We start from the raw sequence: 17,414 nt of genomic DNA on the forward strand, positions 1-17,414 counted from the left end.
TCAATCCTTGCTTAAAATTGTCGTGAAGGTTGGAGGTAGGACCAGAAGGAAAATTATAATTGAGGGCCACACGGTTTTGTCCACCATAGTTGAGTAATAATTCTATATTTCTGGTGCCAGATGCTCACACTAAAGTTCAAATTGCTAATTCCGTGGTCGAGTTCATTATAGCTTTGTGCGTGCGAGACGTTCGATTTGTCTCGTAAGACGTTTTTTTTAGGTTTACCTTTGTCTTTAGATTTAAAAGGTTACCTAATAGTTTATCCTTCTGGGGTAGAAAGTAACAGATATATCTAAATCAAACAAGATAATTTCACATATGTTCCTGCTACTTTTATCATCGTATTACTTGTGAACTGATACAATGTTCTCTACAACGCAGCTTTCCTACCAATGATTCCCTGAAAGAAAGATGGATAGAATGTATTAGAAGAAAAGACTGGGAGCCAGCAAGATCGTCGGTCATCTGCTCTGATCATTTTTCAGAAAGTGATATTTACCGTGTTGGCGGGAGAATTCGTTTAAGGACGAATGTGGTGCCGACAAGATTTCTGAATTTTCCAAAATATATGAGGCCAAAGGTACGGTAGACACTAGACAGTGACTATAAATTTATGAAGTTTGAGTTCCAATTACTATACCTTTATTTTAGCCCTAGTTAACGTAAAATTCACAAATTTCAGGCTTCGAACAACCGACGAGTGAGACATTCTGCAGTTCCAGATAAGAAACGGCATTATGAAGCACAAACCGCTGAACACTGAGTAGTTCTTTACGACCACAGCTACTGTGCGCACACGTCTCCTCGAAAAGTCGTTCAACAGCAACGCCGTAGGGTGGCAGAAATTAAAAAGAGGTTGGTTGCAGCCAGAATGAGAACATACCATCTGCAAAAAAAGTGAAAACTCTGGATGAGGTCATTGCATCTCTTAAGAAGAACAATTTGATAAGCGATTCGTGTGTAAAGGTAATGTCACAAAAATTCAGTGGTCTACCAAGTGAGCTCTTGCAACGTATGAAGCTACAAGCTGGTGGAAGAGAAGTCAAATACTCTAAGGAACTGCAATCATTTGCAATGACGCTTCAGTATTATTCCACTAAGGCACACTGAGGCTCAAGGTGATTCATTTGTTGAATTACCTTCACCCTTCCGTTGAAAAAGAAAATGACAATTCGTTACCGCTTTCCGATGTTGTCGTTGAGAAGATGGATAACAATTTTGTTACATCTGTCATCCTTTTATCATTAGGCTGCATTCAGTGTCCAATACCTTTAGCGGTAAACTGTGAATATATAATTTATATGATATGTGCTCTTGTACACAGATGTAACTATCGCTTTATTCCATACTTGCTCGTGGCTGTTTTCTTTTCCATTCAAAGGTTCTGGAATCGACCATCGTTGAGCTGTAAAGCCAACCCTGCGTCGCCAGAGAGAATATTTACATACCCAACTCTTACTTCAAACCCACGGAAGACACCGGCTAACCCACTGAATGAGGTGAGGTCACTTTCTTCGTATGCCGTAGAATTTTCATTATTGTAATTCTGTACTAACCGTTTTTGGTATCTTTACAGATAATAAGAAAACAAAGAAGGGAGCAAGGACGAGCAAGTCTAGCCAACACATACTTCAAACCCGTAGAAGACACCGGCTAACACACGTTCTTTACTATTTTATACGCATTTTGGTATAAAAACGTTGTCGTGACATCAAGGTATGTCGATCAATGTGTCTTCAAGTGAACAATTTCTCATATGTTAGTTCATTTATCTTGAACAGTGCCCCAAAACGACGTCGTCGTCGTAGGCCCCGCAGTGGGGTGGCCTTCAATGTGACTGTGCCTGTGCTGCGTAAGAAGAAAAGAAATTCCATTAAATCGGAACTAAGATTAGAATCGGTTCGTTTATTATACCTCGTTCGCAGATATTAAGCCCTAACTTATCCCACATTTGACTTTCAGATCACCGTTAATTACGCCAAAGGCGACGTAAAGTCGATCACAATTAATTAATTTATTTCTGTTTTTATTTTTTTATGTTGTTATTTTAATAGAAAAATTCGTTTCTCATAACCGAAGCTGGTGTTTCTGAAAACGAAAGTTCAGCATTTTGGTACGAGACAGTACAGCGCGGTATTTCGTGTGACGAGGCAGTACAGCGCGTGTGACCACAGAAATGGTTGATCTAAAGCCAGGTTCGAGTGCTTCATCTAGTAGGGTAGGCAAGTATCGTGGGCAGAAAAACTGAGTTGATATGTTCACATCTCCAGGTAGTTTTGAATCTAATCTAATTTCTGGTTTCATGAAAGTGCAAAACGAGCCAAGCTTCATGTACACACGTATATGGGTAGCTATAGGTGTGATTATGATCAAATACATGCACGCCATTTAGATTGTATCTTGTGCCGTATTGATTCGATAAAATTAATATTTATTATGAACTCCCACAGTGCACAGATTGCTGTAACCAACATAGCCTCAATTTCACTGTGAATTGGGCAATTCTAGCTACATCTGAATAAGGACCCATGCATTTCTTGTTTCTCTCATTCAATGAACTCATTCAGTCATTTCTACAGAAATTATTACCCCATCGCTACACATAGCAGACATATCTTTACTTTCTCTTTTTTGGATTTATTTAAATACGCTGAACCAATAAATACGTAGAATAACCACAATGGCATTCAATTGATTTCAGCAGTGCCTTTTGATATGTCCCATGATGCTGAATTTTCTTCATCAGCAATATTTAAAGCCACCACGTAGCTGGCAGTTACAGCATTCACATCAGCTCCATTGCAGTATGAAGATTTTGAATCCAGGATAGGTAATTCTGAGGCACGCTCCGATAATAACTTCAAGCTGGCAATCGTAGATGCTTTTACTTCCTATAGATACATATATCTGAAAGATAACTGAACTGGCATTATACATCTTTTGACAGCTTGGTTATTTCTGCACACGTAAAATATGCTGGATACAACGAGTAAAGCAATCTACATCAGGAATAGAACCACAAAAAAAATACATACGATGACACATAGACAACCTTATTTTACCACGAACAATCGAAACCACTTATATCTTCGACAAGTCGAAATACACAGATAACACAGATATAAACACGAGATATTGGGCTGAAACAAATCCTGAATGTTACGATGATTATTCATTCAAAGCTCATTCGTATAAAATACTACAAACCCAATACGAATCAAATATATTTTAAAACTGGACGTTTTTCCATAAGCTCCTGTACTAAATCGTCCAGCCTATTCCCCACAATGCAACTGTTTCTAGTGACAACGTAAATATCGCGAGTAGCGCACTCCAGTGTTTATATAGCTCAGTGGCTCAAACGCAGTGCTCACTGGAGTTTCCAATCATTGTATATATATCATTGATATGACCAACTGAAACCGACGTCAATAACCTTGTGGCGATGTCGTTTCAAAATTTTCTTCGATGTGACGAGAGCAACCCCGATCTCTTGTGGCGATGACCGTTTCGAGACTGGACAAACCCATACGAAGGTGTGTTTTATGATTGCGTGTGAAATCACGAGGTAGTGTTCTATTGTGGTGTACGATTGCAGTCTTCATTCCACAGAAACACACCTTATTGGAGCACAGTATCAGTCCGAGATTTGCAGAATCACTGTTCACGATATTTATCCGTGGTCGTTATGTGGGAGTAGCGACATCCATTCATCGTGATTTAGTGAAAGACTGATAGTTTTCGCAATAATTTCGAGCACCCGTGATTCGATAGTTCACCTTGGTCAAACGCTGTAGTCTCAGCAGAGAACTTCGCAGGGTGTCGACAAGACGATGGATATCGACCGATGTATCCAGTCACCAGTGGTCTGGGTGGTCTGTCTGCAGATAGGGTTATGACTATCTTGTAATGTTACAACACGATAACACCATCGAGTAAATCAGTGAACGGTGCCGAAATATCGATGTAATAGCGCAGACTCAGAGTCATTGCAATGCGTCTTATTGGTATGACATTGTTACCGGGTGTGCTTGATGACATTCGATCCGCATCAAAATTACCGGCTATGATAATGTCTGTGGATCGAATGCTTACTCCCCGATGTCTGTATACCAACGCATTGCATGCAATGTCACACACCTCCATTTACGCGTATACTTGTGTGGGCAAACAATCGCGACGTAGGTGTGGATGGTATTTTTTCGTGGAAACACAGAGTATAACATGTTTACTTGAATATTGTTCATTGGTTTATCGATTCAGAGTTGATATCCGGATCCGGTTACATACTTTATCAGGGTTTCCGATTTCAAACTCTGAATGTTGAGACATACATTGACCAATAAAGACACAATATAGTAAACGTGCGGGAGAAAACTCGACCCGGAATTGTTATCGTGATGGGTGACATAAATCCAACCGTTTTCCGAACACCGTTATCGACGTACCAACCAGTTACCAAAGTCGAGGAGGTGTTTTATTCAGACATTTTGACACTGGACAATCCAAAGCACGAACCCGGACATCACAGACCTATCGAAACCTATTGTCCAATTTCCAAAACATGCATTTCGATATACAAGAGCAAATTGCATGTGGGTAACCGATGATTTTGATGGGATGCACCAGCACAAGTGAATATGCGATTACACAAATGTATCGGAGTCGTTGTTGGTGTATATTTTGTCACTGCCCGTTGTAACAATATACAAAAATATCAAATTGTCAAGTGTGGTTGTCAGTTTTCAAAACGAAAATGGTATTGTTACCAGGGGAAAAGATAGATTTCCTAGTGAAAACGGTATTGGTACTCAGGTAAATGATAGTCTTCCAAACGAAAAGGGTTTGTTACCCAGGGAGAAAATATATTTTCAAAAGAAAATGATTAGTTACTCTAGGTCAGAGGTCTCAAACTCAAATGTGCTCGCGGGCCAATTTCCTAGTTTTGATGACGTCGCGGGCCGCAGCATCAATAATAGGGATATTCAATGTATAAACCCTAAGTAGGCCTTATTTGACGGGATCTTGCGGACAGGCATTCCATAAACATCGTGGAAATGTAATTCACTATTGTACTATTTCCGCTTGATACGGAAACAAATCACATTTTCAAACATCTGAATAAAATTGATTTTGTGCCGGCCTTAATTTTTTTAATTAATGAGTTATAAACATCATGCGAGAGGATGCATCATGAAATCGCAAAACTGCCGAGTTATAATATTGCATCTAGTGGACCTTTGACGTGCCACAATGTTATGTAGATTATTTTACAATCTACTGAAGATTGAGCTGTTATCAGAGCATTTGAGCGGTGTAGCCTCCTGAAGTATCGGCTTTTGTTAATGTCCTTCCCTTCCAATATTGGAACATACCAATAACAACTTAAATATAATCATTATTGAGCCATAGTAATAACATTGCTTCTTTATCTGTTTAGCGATCGCACCCTTTGTGCTTCCAATAAGCTTTCTCGGAGCCCATGTCCATTTTCAACACAATTTCTGATGGTACCTATATTAAATCAGAAAGCCCGTTCACATAAAATCGCGCGTAGCGCGAAGACTGTTTCCCAGTTGAATAAATTGGTCAAGAAAATATTCCACAGCCTATAGGCTGTATACAATTCCACTTCCGCAATGCATATCGTAAACTCTGATGTGGTGCTTTCGTACCCCGGTGGGGTCTACGGACCATGATTAAGAATCGTTGTAATAGAAATGTCCAATTGACGAAGAATTCATAGGTGTCACAGCTGTAGAGTGTACTACTATACCTTACTCGCCACAGCTAAAAACATGGATAAAGAGAACAAACAACACCCTGCATGTAACCAACTAGGCCTATACGTCACGGGGATCACAGAATACCAATGGTTGTCACACTGACCTGATTAGATAACTATATACATTACGCAACGCAATCTACTATCTTTTGATATATTACTATTCCTCATGACAGTTTCATAGCTTGTTGCGTCCGTAGGATTACCAAGTCACCGTTCCGATTCGCAAGTCCTTCTCTGATTTTAACGTTTGACCCGACTCAACTCGAGTCATTTTTATTTAATCACCCAGTCAATCTGAAATCGAGTAATTTTACGAGAAGATCACACCAAACTAAATCACAATTTTCAGTAACGAATCATCAACGGGTCCTGTTTTATCATCATAAACTATAAGTGTGACTTAATCCCTGATCTACCGCCTGGTAGCTTTTTAAAGTGTTGTGATGGTGAAGTTTGTTGAGATTTCAGTGATTTATATAGCATATCTTTAGCGTGAACTTTAAGTTTTTATATCTAAAAAAGATATATGGCACTTGAATATAATACTTGAAATTTCAAAATGTCGTCGCGGGCCGCACAAAATGCTCTTGCGGGCCGCGTGTTTGAGACCTCTGCTCTAGGTAAAAGTATTTTTCCAAGTGAAAATGGTTTTTTGCTGTACGAAAAATATAGATTTGCAAACGAAAAGGTTTTGTTACTCTAGGAAAGGATAGAACCCAAAGTGAAAATGTATTGTTACTCTGAGTAAACGATAAATCTCCAAAGGACAATGGTATTTTTACTCAGGTAACGGCTGACCTCCAAGTGAAAATGGTAATTTTACTTGGGTAGGTATCGTATGTTCAGTGTCAGTGATGTTGTTAAACGTTGTCGCTTTGACGTTGGTATCCCGTTAGAGCAGTGGTTCCCAACCTGTGGTACGCGTACCACTAGTGGTACGCGAAGGTCTTCCAGGTGGTACGCGAGAAGATACTTTTTGTTGTTGACCGAAGTGAGTTATTAGTTCGGGTGAGGTTGATTTTGAAGTTTTTGCAATATTGTGACTAGTGGTGACAAGAATTCCATGCATCCCATCAACCCTGGCTGATAACGCCTAGTTCGATAGAATTTGTTATCATTAGGGTGATTTTTTTTGACATGTCAAAATGAGTCAAAAAATTGTCAAAATTGTTTACAAAATCAAACATTTCCCCCCCTCGTTTCTATCGTAGATTTTGCACTGTCGGTGAACTTATCATTGGATATTTTACAGCTTGTAGCCTGCTTTATAGGCCTGCCGTTGTAGACGGCCCATTGCCTGCTCATCGTGAATTATAAACGGCCAAAGGAAACAAATAGGTTGACAATGGACATGGTGTTATGGCCAACGTACCACAATATCCTAACTAAAGCAAGACTGCTTCGGCATTGCGTGGTTTTATATCAAGAAGCGCATGATAAAAGGTTATGATGTAGACAACATTGTCCGAATGAAGGAATACGGTGTGTCACCTGCACTGTACGCACAACTCCATTGTTTTCAGCGAACAACTGGTGCTGTTGAACGTTCTTTCTCGATTCTTGGCAGGCTACTTAGTAAGGACAGTATCTTTCGTTGTTGTAGTACAACAAATTTTAATTAATTCTACCATAATACGTGGTGTAACTCCTGTAATTTTTCATAGGGCCAGATATCGTTGAAATATAGTTTTTTTTTCAAGTAAGTCAAGTTTTTAAGTCAAAAACGCTTTTTCAGGTCAAACTACTTCTTAAAGACCCCCAACCAGAAATGAATATAAGTAGCACAATTTTAACATTATGGGCGAATACACCTAATTTGCATACGTGAGGTCAAAGTTTGATCAAAATTAGGTTTTTAGGTCAAAAAATGTCAAAATTTTGATTTTTCAGGTCAAAATCTTTCCGTTTTTACGCAAATAAAACGCCATATAGTTATTACACCCCACGCAAGTCAAATACGTGATTATGACGCCATAAATGATGGAAACTGACCATCTTTTACGGCGCGCGTAACATATAGGTGGTACGCAAGCACTGCATAAAGCCTCGAAGTGGTACGTGGGTGGAAAAAGGTTGGGAATCACTGCGTTAGTGTATTATTATGAGTGTGAAAATGATTTTTACATCTTGTGCAGAGTATCAGAGTGTCGCGACAGTAAAGATGTTTTTCGCGTGACGAACCAAGATCGTTGTTTAAATGTTAATGCATGCATTTCGATTACCGAGTTGCTGTAAAATAGAGATGACTCTACATTAGACCACGCTGTGTGCTTCGATTAAAACCACAAGACCACATGTAAATCTATTCGCACAACTCGATGACGTTGATATAGTGTTACTAAAATTAATTATTACCTATTTACACAACATAAAAAATAACAATTCATGTCGTAAGTTTCTTGACCTCGTGCTTGATGAAAACGAATGGTGACAAGTATGCTTTTGTGTTTGAGTGAAAAATAATTATTTAGAGTAGTGACAGTTTGTGACCAACGAATGCAAATTGATCATGATATTACAATATACGCTTTCGTCAACATAACGACTTGGCGCAGACGAAACACTTTAACGTTTTTTCAATAACTCGATCCTTGAGACTTGTTACTTGTACGATTAACCGTTGGTGTGCAAACTATAACGACCATTTTGTATGATAGTATGTTTTAGTTGTATTGTTGTGAGGACAATCATATGATGACTCAGCACTTTTCGTTAGCAAAGTAAATTGTTTTGCGCGTTAGATTTGTGGAAAGTAAGTCGAATACATACTCTTTTGTGGAAGTAACTGTATTACTGTGATATCATTGGTAGGTCTCTCAAGCAGTCACCGTGGTTTTAATTTTGAAAGATGTCGCGATGTCGGTATAATGTTTTCTAAAAGTCAAACTCGGACGGATATCATGACTGTGTAGGACTTACGATAAACATTATACTTATACAACTTTGTTACAAGAACTATGATATTTCTGTAAGTACTATAGCTGTGTGTTGGAATATTTGAATATTTAGATGCGTGACCATTCGTGTAATAAAAGTTCTTGTGACATCAAAAACAGTTTGTAGAGTCTAACCATCCATTTAGTTTCGTAGTGTGAGGATATCGAGTAAAGTCGATTACTTTGTGTGATTTAAATATCCTTCGTACTTTTGTAAGAGTTGTGAGGATGATCATTCGTATCCTGCAAAGTAACTAGTTGATACTACGAAATATTGAATGACCGCTAACACACTGAGTTCATAACCCAAGATAGTGAAAATTGTTTACTGTTAGACTAACATAATTCGTATCCAGCAAAACGATAGACACCAAAGGTTCGATGGATTTTAAATCTAGATTGTATTAAGCGAAGTGATGAGTACCTCCAGTAATAAAATCGAAACGTCCAAAACAAATTTGCTTTTTCTTGGTTGTTGTAAATAACTATTTGGTATGATATTAGTTGAGTATGTGACAATTCGTATTTGTCGAGGTTGAATGTTTAACCATATCGAAAGGAATCCAGAACACATGAAGTATACATTGATCACAATAGAATCGATGAGAATGTTAACCACGTAGAGTGTGTTTGTTTGAAAGTCATTTCCAATACGGTTACTTCGATCGGTATTAATTCCATGTCATACAAAAAACATGAAACCATTGTACAGTTTCGTTTTACGAGAATATCGAGTGAAGTTGATTATTTTTTGTGAGACGAAAATATATTGTATTGATATTGCACACTGGTTTCAATACCAAAGTGAGTGAAAATTGTTTTCTGCTGGACAGATATGATTTGTATTTAGAAAAAACGACCCACACCGATTAGGCGACGCTGTTTAATATCCAATGATGGAGTGAAATTTCTTAGGGGGTTTGATTTAGCTAGTTAATTGACGGTGATTCAATCACATACAAGTATATGGTCTTTTAGTGACTGAGTATTGTGACGACATTTACTTTAGCGAATGACAATGGGAAAATTTCCAATTTCTCTGATCGTGCGCGTTGCACAAATAGTTCTAGTATGCAATCACTGAACATCATATAAATTGACGACGACTTTCAGTAGTTTGGGTTAGATGATGACAATTATTCTGGAGGTTCAAATCGATATAACTATTATGAACAGCAATACAAACACATTTTTGTAGATTTCAGTGTAGCACATACTGTGATTTTACTGATTTTATTATTGATATGAGTTTAGTATTAACCAAGTCTGTTGAATAGGATGTATCCAACAAGCATACCTCTATTTACTTGTCTGCTGATCAAAGTCTTAGAGTGTGACCTCGTAATGTTTTACATTTCACGCATTCGACAGATAGTGTGAAAAGAGTTTAAATGACGCCACCCGGAGTCCAAAGTGATTTTTTCGTACTGTGTAAGGTTCGTATGTTTCAATTCACTGTCACAGATACTGACAATAAAGTCGTGCGCCGGTTGTTATTCAACAAATGAGATTGTTGTTTCATCTTTAGTCTTGGTTACCGGAAACAGTTACATTTGCAAAATATTTTCTGATATCTGCGATACGCAGAGTGATTTGTACCAACGCGGAATAATTTTCCAATCAAGAACATTTCAGACACGCACAGTTTTGCAACTCAATATGTTAATAACCATGGTACTGAAAAGTTTGTTGCTATCATAATAACCTTTACCACAACGTCGGGTCTAATTAACGCGAATAATTTAATAATCATGTCGTGATCAACTATTACATATGTCAAATCAATGTATCAATTCTTATGTTTACAGTATGATAACTTTCGATATAACACCAGCGTTCGATTGTAAGAAATGAATTCTCAACTACGTTGGTCAGACTTTCAAACATCGTATACTCAAACATATCATGTTAATCTCAAGTCGCCTGTACCGAAGAGTAATTACTTTTTTCCTACAAAATATATCGAGTAATAATTACTTTGTCTTGCAGAATATACCGCGTAGTAATTCCTCTATCTTATAGAATAGTAACGACTTTTAAAGTTGAATAAAAAAGACGCGTCGTAGGGATATGAATACAACCGAACTGTTATGGATTTTAGGTTTTAGAGATTGTATGGACTCGTGTATGCTCGGCTGTTTTTCATATTGATACTGTTTGAGTTGATTGGGTGAGTTACAAACGGATTTACTTGACAAGGTTTTTCCTTGTTGACTCTTTGGAGTATGGTAAGATGGTAAGATGTCGAGACGTAGTACTATTTCCGTTAACTCAATTGCAACAAAAAATAACCAGATAATTTGTTCAAGGTTTCGACAAATAGATTGAAATATTCCGATTTAACTCATCGTGTCGCAACTCGATCGCGGTATGCACAAGTGCTCGTCAAGTTAGAAATATTTACAACAGGTGCTATGTCATTGATTGACTTGATTGTGAATAGTAATACATTAAAACATCGCGATAGCATAGTGAAATTAATTACTGCAACTCTATTTGACAAACGGAAAACTCAGTCGTGAATAGAGTTGTAAGGTTTCATTACTTGTTGCAAATCAATATTCGTATAATCTCTAAATATGACTGGGTTGAAAGTTGGTAGTCATGTTTGTCAATCTATTTCAATTCAGACTAAGTCAAAGTCCAAATGTTTCATTTAGGATTATCTGAATTTACTTTTAGTACATCCCGCGAATGGATTCCGACACCGCACTATAACATTTTTGATAGTAAGGACTCAAGGATTTTCAATCAGCAATGCCTGAATTTTTTGGTAATGATAGAGTTGGCAAATGATTAGTTGCGTGTTTTTGTTAAGCGTTTGATTTCTCAGTATTAAATATAATTATTGTATGTGTATACTTGTGATTCTTGATTCTCATTGAGCTAGTTGGTATTGATTCTATAGGTGTGAAAACAGCGGCGCGGAATGTGTGAATAATCCGATGCGGCCGAATGTTGGCGTCAGTAATATTCAGGTTACGCTCGATTCAACAGATCACGTTAAAAAAGATTTCTCAAAAGATATAGAGTTGTACCGAATTAACACATTCAGATACGAATCAACTTGAGCTGTGTAGTAAGTTTCATTTCAAGTTGACAAACTGACAAATTGCTTGAATATTCTCGTGATTCTTATCATGCAACTAAAGTCAACCATTGTTCCGAAGTGTCAAAACATATAGCGACCACCAGGAAGTGTCAAATTGTTGGTTTTCGAATCACCGACTGCGACCGCTCTGGGACAGACTAATTACTAGGGATGGTGTGAACGCGAGGTTCACGTTCGCGTTCTGTGTGTGAACCTCAGAAATTTAGAGGTTCGCGTTCACAAACGAACCTTGGTAGGTTCTGCACTGTGAACCTTTTTCATATATTGCAATTTTCCACGTTATTGGTTAAAATTTTTGGTTAAAATTCATTGCATTTCAACTGCGGGCCACTCTATGCATGGCACTGACAGCATAAAAATCAACACTAAACGAGCATGCAACATTGACCATCTCAAAAATTTGAGTTGATTTGTTACAAAAGTTTGCTCGAAACATCCAGTTTTCCGTTTTTTAAATATTTAGTGACTCTCTGCTTTGAGCTTGACCCGCAATCACACAATATCAAGAGCGAAATACGCTACGTGTAGGTATAGTCAGCGAATGATGCTTATTCAACCAATCAATGAAATTCATATCAGAATACATCGTTGTCAAATGTAAAAATCTAGCAGGCGTATACGGAGACCATCTTGATTTGATATGTGTATTGTATCATAAAAACAAATCGGTGTGATTGGGGTCTTGGACACTCCTGTATAACTTCTTAATGGGATGATATAGGTAGCAAGTATCGACACCCTTTTTACATACTATTCAATATCAATGTAGCAGTACTAAGACGACGAATATATATTCCGGTCTGGCCTATATAGACCGTTTAAGGCGTAAGCTTATATTCTATTGCAACTCTTCGTCGGAAGATGTTGATTTTATGGGATAATTATATCATTTGATTGCTCCAGTTGATATATTTGGCGACCTTTGAAAAGTCAGTATGTTGGCTACTTCACCATTGTAGCATAATGAGGCCCGAGTCGTCACTAGATATCATATTGTACATTAATATATCACTTCACTGAAATGTAGGGTTGGAATTACCAATATGACGTCACGTGACGTCATGAGGTTCACGTTCGTGTTCACACAGAACCTTTCCAAAAGGTTCGCGTTCACACGAACCTGAACCTTTCAGAGGTTCACACCATCCCTACTAATTACCGAAATATTACGTTGTGAGCGATCGGTATGTCTGTAACACCAAATCATGAGGGATAGCTATGTCTGCAGCATTACCCTGTGAGTGGTCGTAGGATTTTAAAATTATTTCACACCTTTTTGAATAAGAGTTAACTTCGCAAAGGATTAGGGTTAGAGCAGAAATAAGTGAGAATTTGTCGGTATTCGAATCACCGTCTGCGACGGTTTTGCTATTCGTTACTTATTAAATCTTACCAGCGAAATCAAGTTCTGTGACAAACTGATTACCAAAATTTCACCGCGTGAGCGATCGGCATGCCTGTAACACCAAGTCGCGAAAGATGGTTACGTCCGAGACATTATCATGTCAGCAATCCCGAGGTTTATAATATATTTCACACCTATTTGAAGTGTTAGTTTGTGAGCGTGGTTATTGTTGATATTCGAATCGCCGTCTACGCCGGGTCTGTGGTTAACTAATTACCAAAATATTACCTTGCATGTGATTCCTAGATTTATCAAACTATTTCACACCTTTTTTGCTGAAAGTACGACATGTCGTCGCAGCCTATACCTTAAAGTACGAATCACCGCCGCGTCCTTAAGAATAACGATATATCATTGTCGCACTCACCGTAAACGTTAGGATTACCTTGAATCGGTCATATATAATAATGTGCGATATAAAATTTAGGTAATGGCGTCACTGTTTACTATACTTGATATTCAACACCACTTCATCAGAGATCACTATACCTATAACGGTAGAATCCGCGGGCACATCATCGCCACAGCCTATACCTGAAAGGGTACCATCACCAGAGATCCCATAAGAAACAATGGCACATCACGAGCGGAAGGGGGTTCTAAAGCAGGGGTGTCAAACTCAAATTACGTCGCGGGCCGGATTCAAACCATCTGATCGCTCGCGGGCCGGACCATTCAAATGAGTGAGATTCCATACCCCTGCTTATTGCTTGAATACTCAATTATTAAGCCTATACAATAATACATTACATTATAACGGATCACAGGGTTCTACTCTATCAACACCTTTATTAGCGAACAAAGGAATTTGCAAAATTAAGATTATGGCTCGCTAAACACGGTAATACAAACTGTTAAATAGTAGCTTCAAGGACGATATACCTCATGTGTACGCGTTATGAGTAATACGAGAGATATATTAATGCTGGTTCATTACTATTATATCGCGATCGGGTTTTTCCATATGCAGAGGTGCTGTTAAGTCATAAGCGAAATTGGGAGTGCGTCCACTGATATTTAAATTATATTTTTGTGTAACAATAATATTCTCCATGTAACTTGCATATACCGGTTTCTCACTATGGCGGTTTCACTTCTGTGAATAACTACTTTTTATCCATTTTCCGTAAAACTCGGAATTGAGTATGCATTTTTTGCCTTCTTGGAATTAGGCGTAAATGACGGCTCTTCCTTGCTGATGGTGACTTGAGTGAAACCACAACACCACTGTCGGATGGATATAATGTGGCCTGTGAACAATTGAACATACTCGGCATTTTGCTATCTTGAGGGGTAATTTGATGATAATATTTAGTACAAACAATCTCAACATTTGTAAGAAATGTGCTGGATAATACAGCTATTTTTCAAAATAGCTTCGCGGGCCGGATGAAATGATCTGGCGGGCCGGATGCGGCCCGCGGGCCGTATGTTTGACACCTCTGTTCTAAAGGGTACCATCACCAAGACGAGTTTCCAGGCACATCACCAGAGGGTCCATAAGAGCCCCTGCCAGGTCATCAGCGATCATACTAACTACTCGCAGTATTGATCTGGAAACCAAAGATTGCAGACGGGTCATTATTCCCACACACCGAGCTAGTTTTGATATTGTGCATTCAATATGCTGCTTCCAAGACATTTTAGCATCAATGGTGACACCGAGATATTTTTCTGAGTCACCTATGGAGATTTCTTTATGATTGAAGTTCACAGTGAAACTATGATTGACATTATTTAAAAGGAGTATCTCGGTCTTATCAGCATTCAAGCTTAGTTTGTTTGCTTGCAGCCATCTCGACACTTTTGGGAGTTCCCTATTCACGGATGCATGCAAATCATTGACAGTGTTGGAGGTTATGAAGAGGTGAGTATCATCAGCAAATAGGGTTGTGCGGAATAAAGATGCATTAACAATGTCGTTAATGTAAATGAGGAAAAAAGTCGGCCCAAGGACTGAGCCTTGTGGGACGAGAACTTGCAAGGGAACATAAGCTTACGCCTTACGCTCTTGGTCAGACCGGACAATGTCATCGGCGTCCGAATGTTGCTACGTTGATATTGATCAGAGCGTATTGCGGGTTTCAATACTTGCTACCGATATTACCTCATTAACAAGTTATACAGCAGTAGCCAACGCCGCAATCGAACGGATTTGGTTTTTATGATGCAATGAACATATGAAATCAAGATTCGTTTGTAAACGTTAACCTAATATCCCCTTACCGTAACCTTAATACAGGGTTGTAACCAAGTCACATGGTTCCGAGTCACGAGTCAATCTTACTTTTGTGGTTTTGACTCAAGTCGAGTCATTCTCACTTCATCACCGAGTCGAGTCCGAGTCCAAGTCACTGTTTAAAGGGTCAAGTCCGAGTCATAGTGTTATGACTCGAGTCCGCGTCCAAGTCACAGCATTGAAGTCATGTTCAACCCATGTTTTCAATCCTGCTTGGGTGATATCGAATCCCTTGCTCGACTTCCATGCTTATTTTGTCCCTATCAGAGTCTTGGCACATGTATATTTAGCAGTGGCGGCTCGTGACAATATCGGGTGGTGGGGCAAGGGCTACAAGCGACTTTTTATCAAGATGACGTCACAATGGCGTTTTCCAACGTAAACAAGTAACTTAATGATGGTACGGTAACATGAATTTCCCGGCAACAGTGATTTTAACGTATGTGCCACGAGAGGTCCGCTGGTGAGCTGTGACTTGAAGTGTGGTAACTGCGTAAACGGCGTACGGAACAAAGATTCAACACGGTTCATGTTCGCATTAGACCTGACTAATTATCTGCAGAAATGGAAATGACTATAACTCGAGAGATAGCGTAAGCCTAATTGGAAAGGTCAACGAATTCGGACAGATACGCAATTGTTATCTCATAGATTGGGCCTGTCCTATTGAATCCAAAACATCATTGTAAAGGACTAAGAATAGCAGCCTCGGAAATTTGGTCTCGGTACAGCATAAGAGATTTTGGCCTTGAAACTGGAGACTGTAACACGACACATACGTTTTTATTACTGTCTTATAGGTCTGCTGCGAAATCGCCTTTGAAAAATATATTACCGAATAAATACGTGGATGAAAGCCCTAAACTTGGTACACTGTTACATGACATTATCGGGAAGTGGCCTCATGGCCCTTTTCGGTATGGTACACTGTCAAAATTAATGCGAACAGACCAACACCGAATTTTGCGTAAAATTTACTGAGGAATAGGCTGATCAAGTGACGGGGGGGTTGTACGCAAATGGCTTGAAGGCCACAATTTCACGGTGAAATTGACATTGGAGAATATACGATCAAAGTAAATATTTGAATGCAAACTGAGAATGATATCATCATCTCACTTAACGTTACCGCAGATACACCGGCTTTTGCGTGAAATCCGCAATGTGTTGTAGGCTAAAGTGTCAGATCGGAGCACATCTTTACCATACTCGACCTTGATAACGAAATTACTGCCCTAATCATTGAGTGTCAACCTTGAGACTTGGCACAGCGTTCGATACTAAAATCAAGACATACCGTGCAAAAGCTTATGACGGATCTAGGTAAGGAGCATCGTTAAAATCAATAGAGACCAATACCGGCTTTGCGTATAATCTGTTAGCGATAAATGACGAGTCAGCTCTCACTCGAATTAGGAAACGAAATTACCACTAACACAGTTCAGTGACAAACTTAAAACTTGGTACAGCGTTCGATACTAACATCAAGACTTACCGTGCCAAATGTCATAACCGATCTCAGTATTGAACACCGTCAAAACCAATGGATACCAATACCGGCTTTTGAGTAAAATCTGTTTGCGATACATGACGGATCAGCACACACTCAACTTCGGAAACGGAATTACTACCCTAAACTTTAAGTAGAAACCCTGAAACTTGGGGCAGTGTTAAATACCACCATCACGACATGACATAACAAGTTTCAAGAGTTTTCATGGTGTGAAACCCCATTAAAATCGACCTATACCAGCAAAGGTCGACTAAACGCATATGACGGTAACAGAGTTCAGCTAAAGATACGATTGTTACATCACACCTTAAGGGCACAGAGCTATCGTGCCCCGGTTGCTCGGTAATTTTATGAATAGGAGAGAGTAAATCACCGTTTCTTTATTGTGCGCGGTTTTGAGAGAATAGACAGTGAAAGCTT

At 38.8% G+C, this 17,414-nt stretch overlaps 1 long non-coding RNA gene across 1 annotated transcript; it reads left to right on the plus strand.

Annotated features, from left to right (window-relative positions):
• The first annotated feature begins 711 nt into the window (after positions 1-711).
• LOC145442329 (uncharacterized) lies at positions 712-1,910 on the plus strand. Its single transcript, XR_013916028.1, has 3 exons — positions 712-1,500; positions 1,578-1,717; positions 1,783-1,910. It is a non-coding gene; the product is annotated as an uncharacterized LOC145442329 (long non-coding RNA).
• The last annotated feature ends 15,504 nt before the right edge of the window (positions 1,911-17,414 follow it).

This window comes from Botryllus schlosseri, chromosome 7 (genome assembly GCF_051294905.1).
Source record: "Botryllus schlosseri isolate E-star chromosome 7, Bs_hap1, whole genome shotgun sequence".
In the NCBI taxonomy this organism is placed as follows: domain Eukaryota; kingdom Metazoa; phylum Chordata; class Ascidiacea; order Stolidobranchia; family Styelidae; genus Botryllus; species Botryllus schlosseri.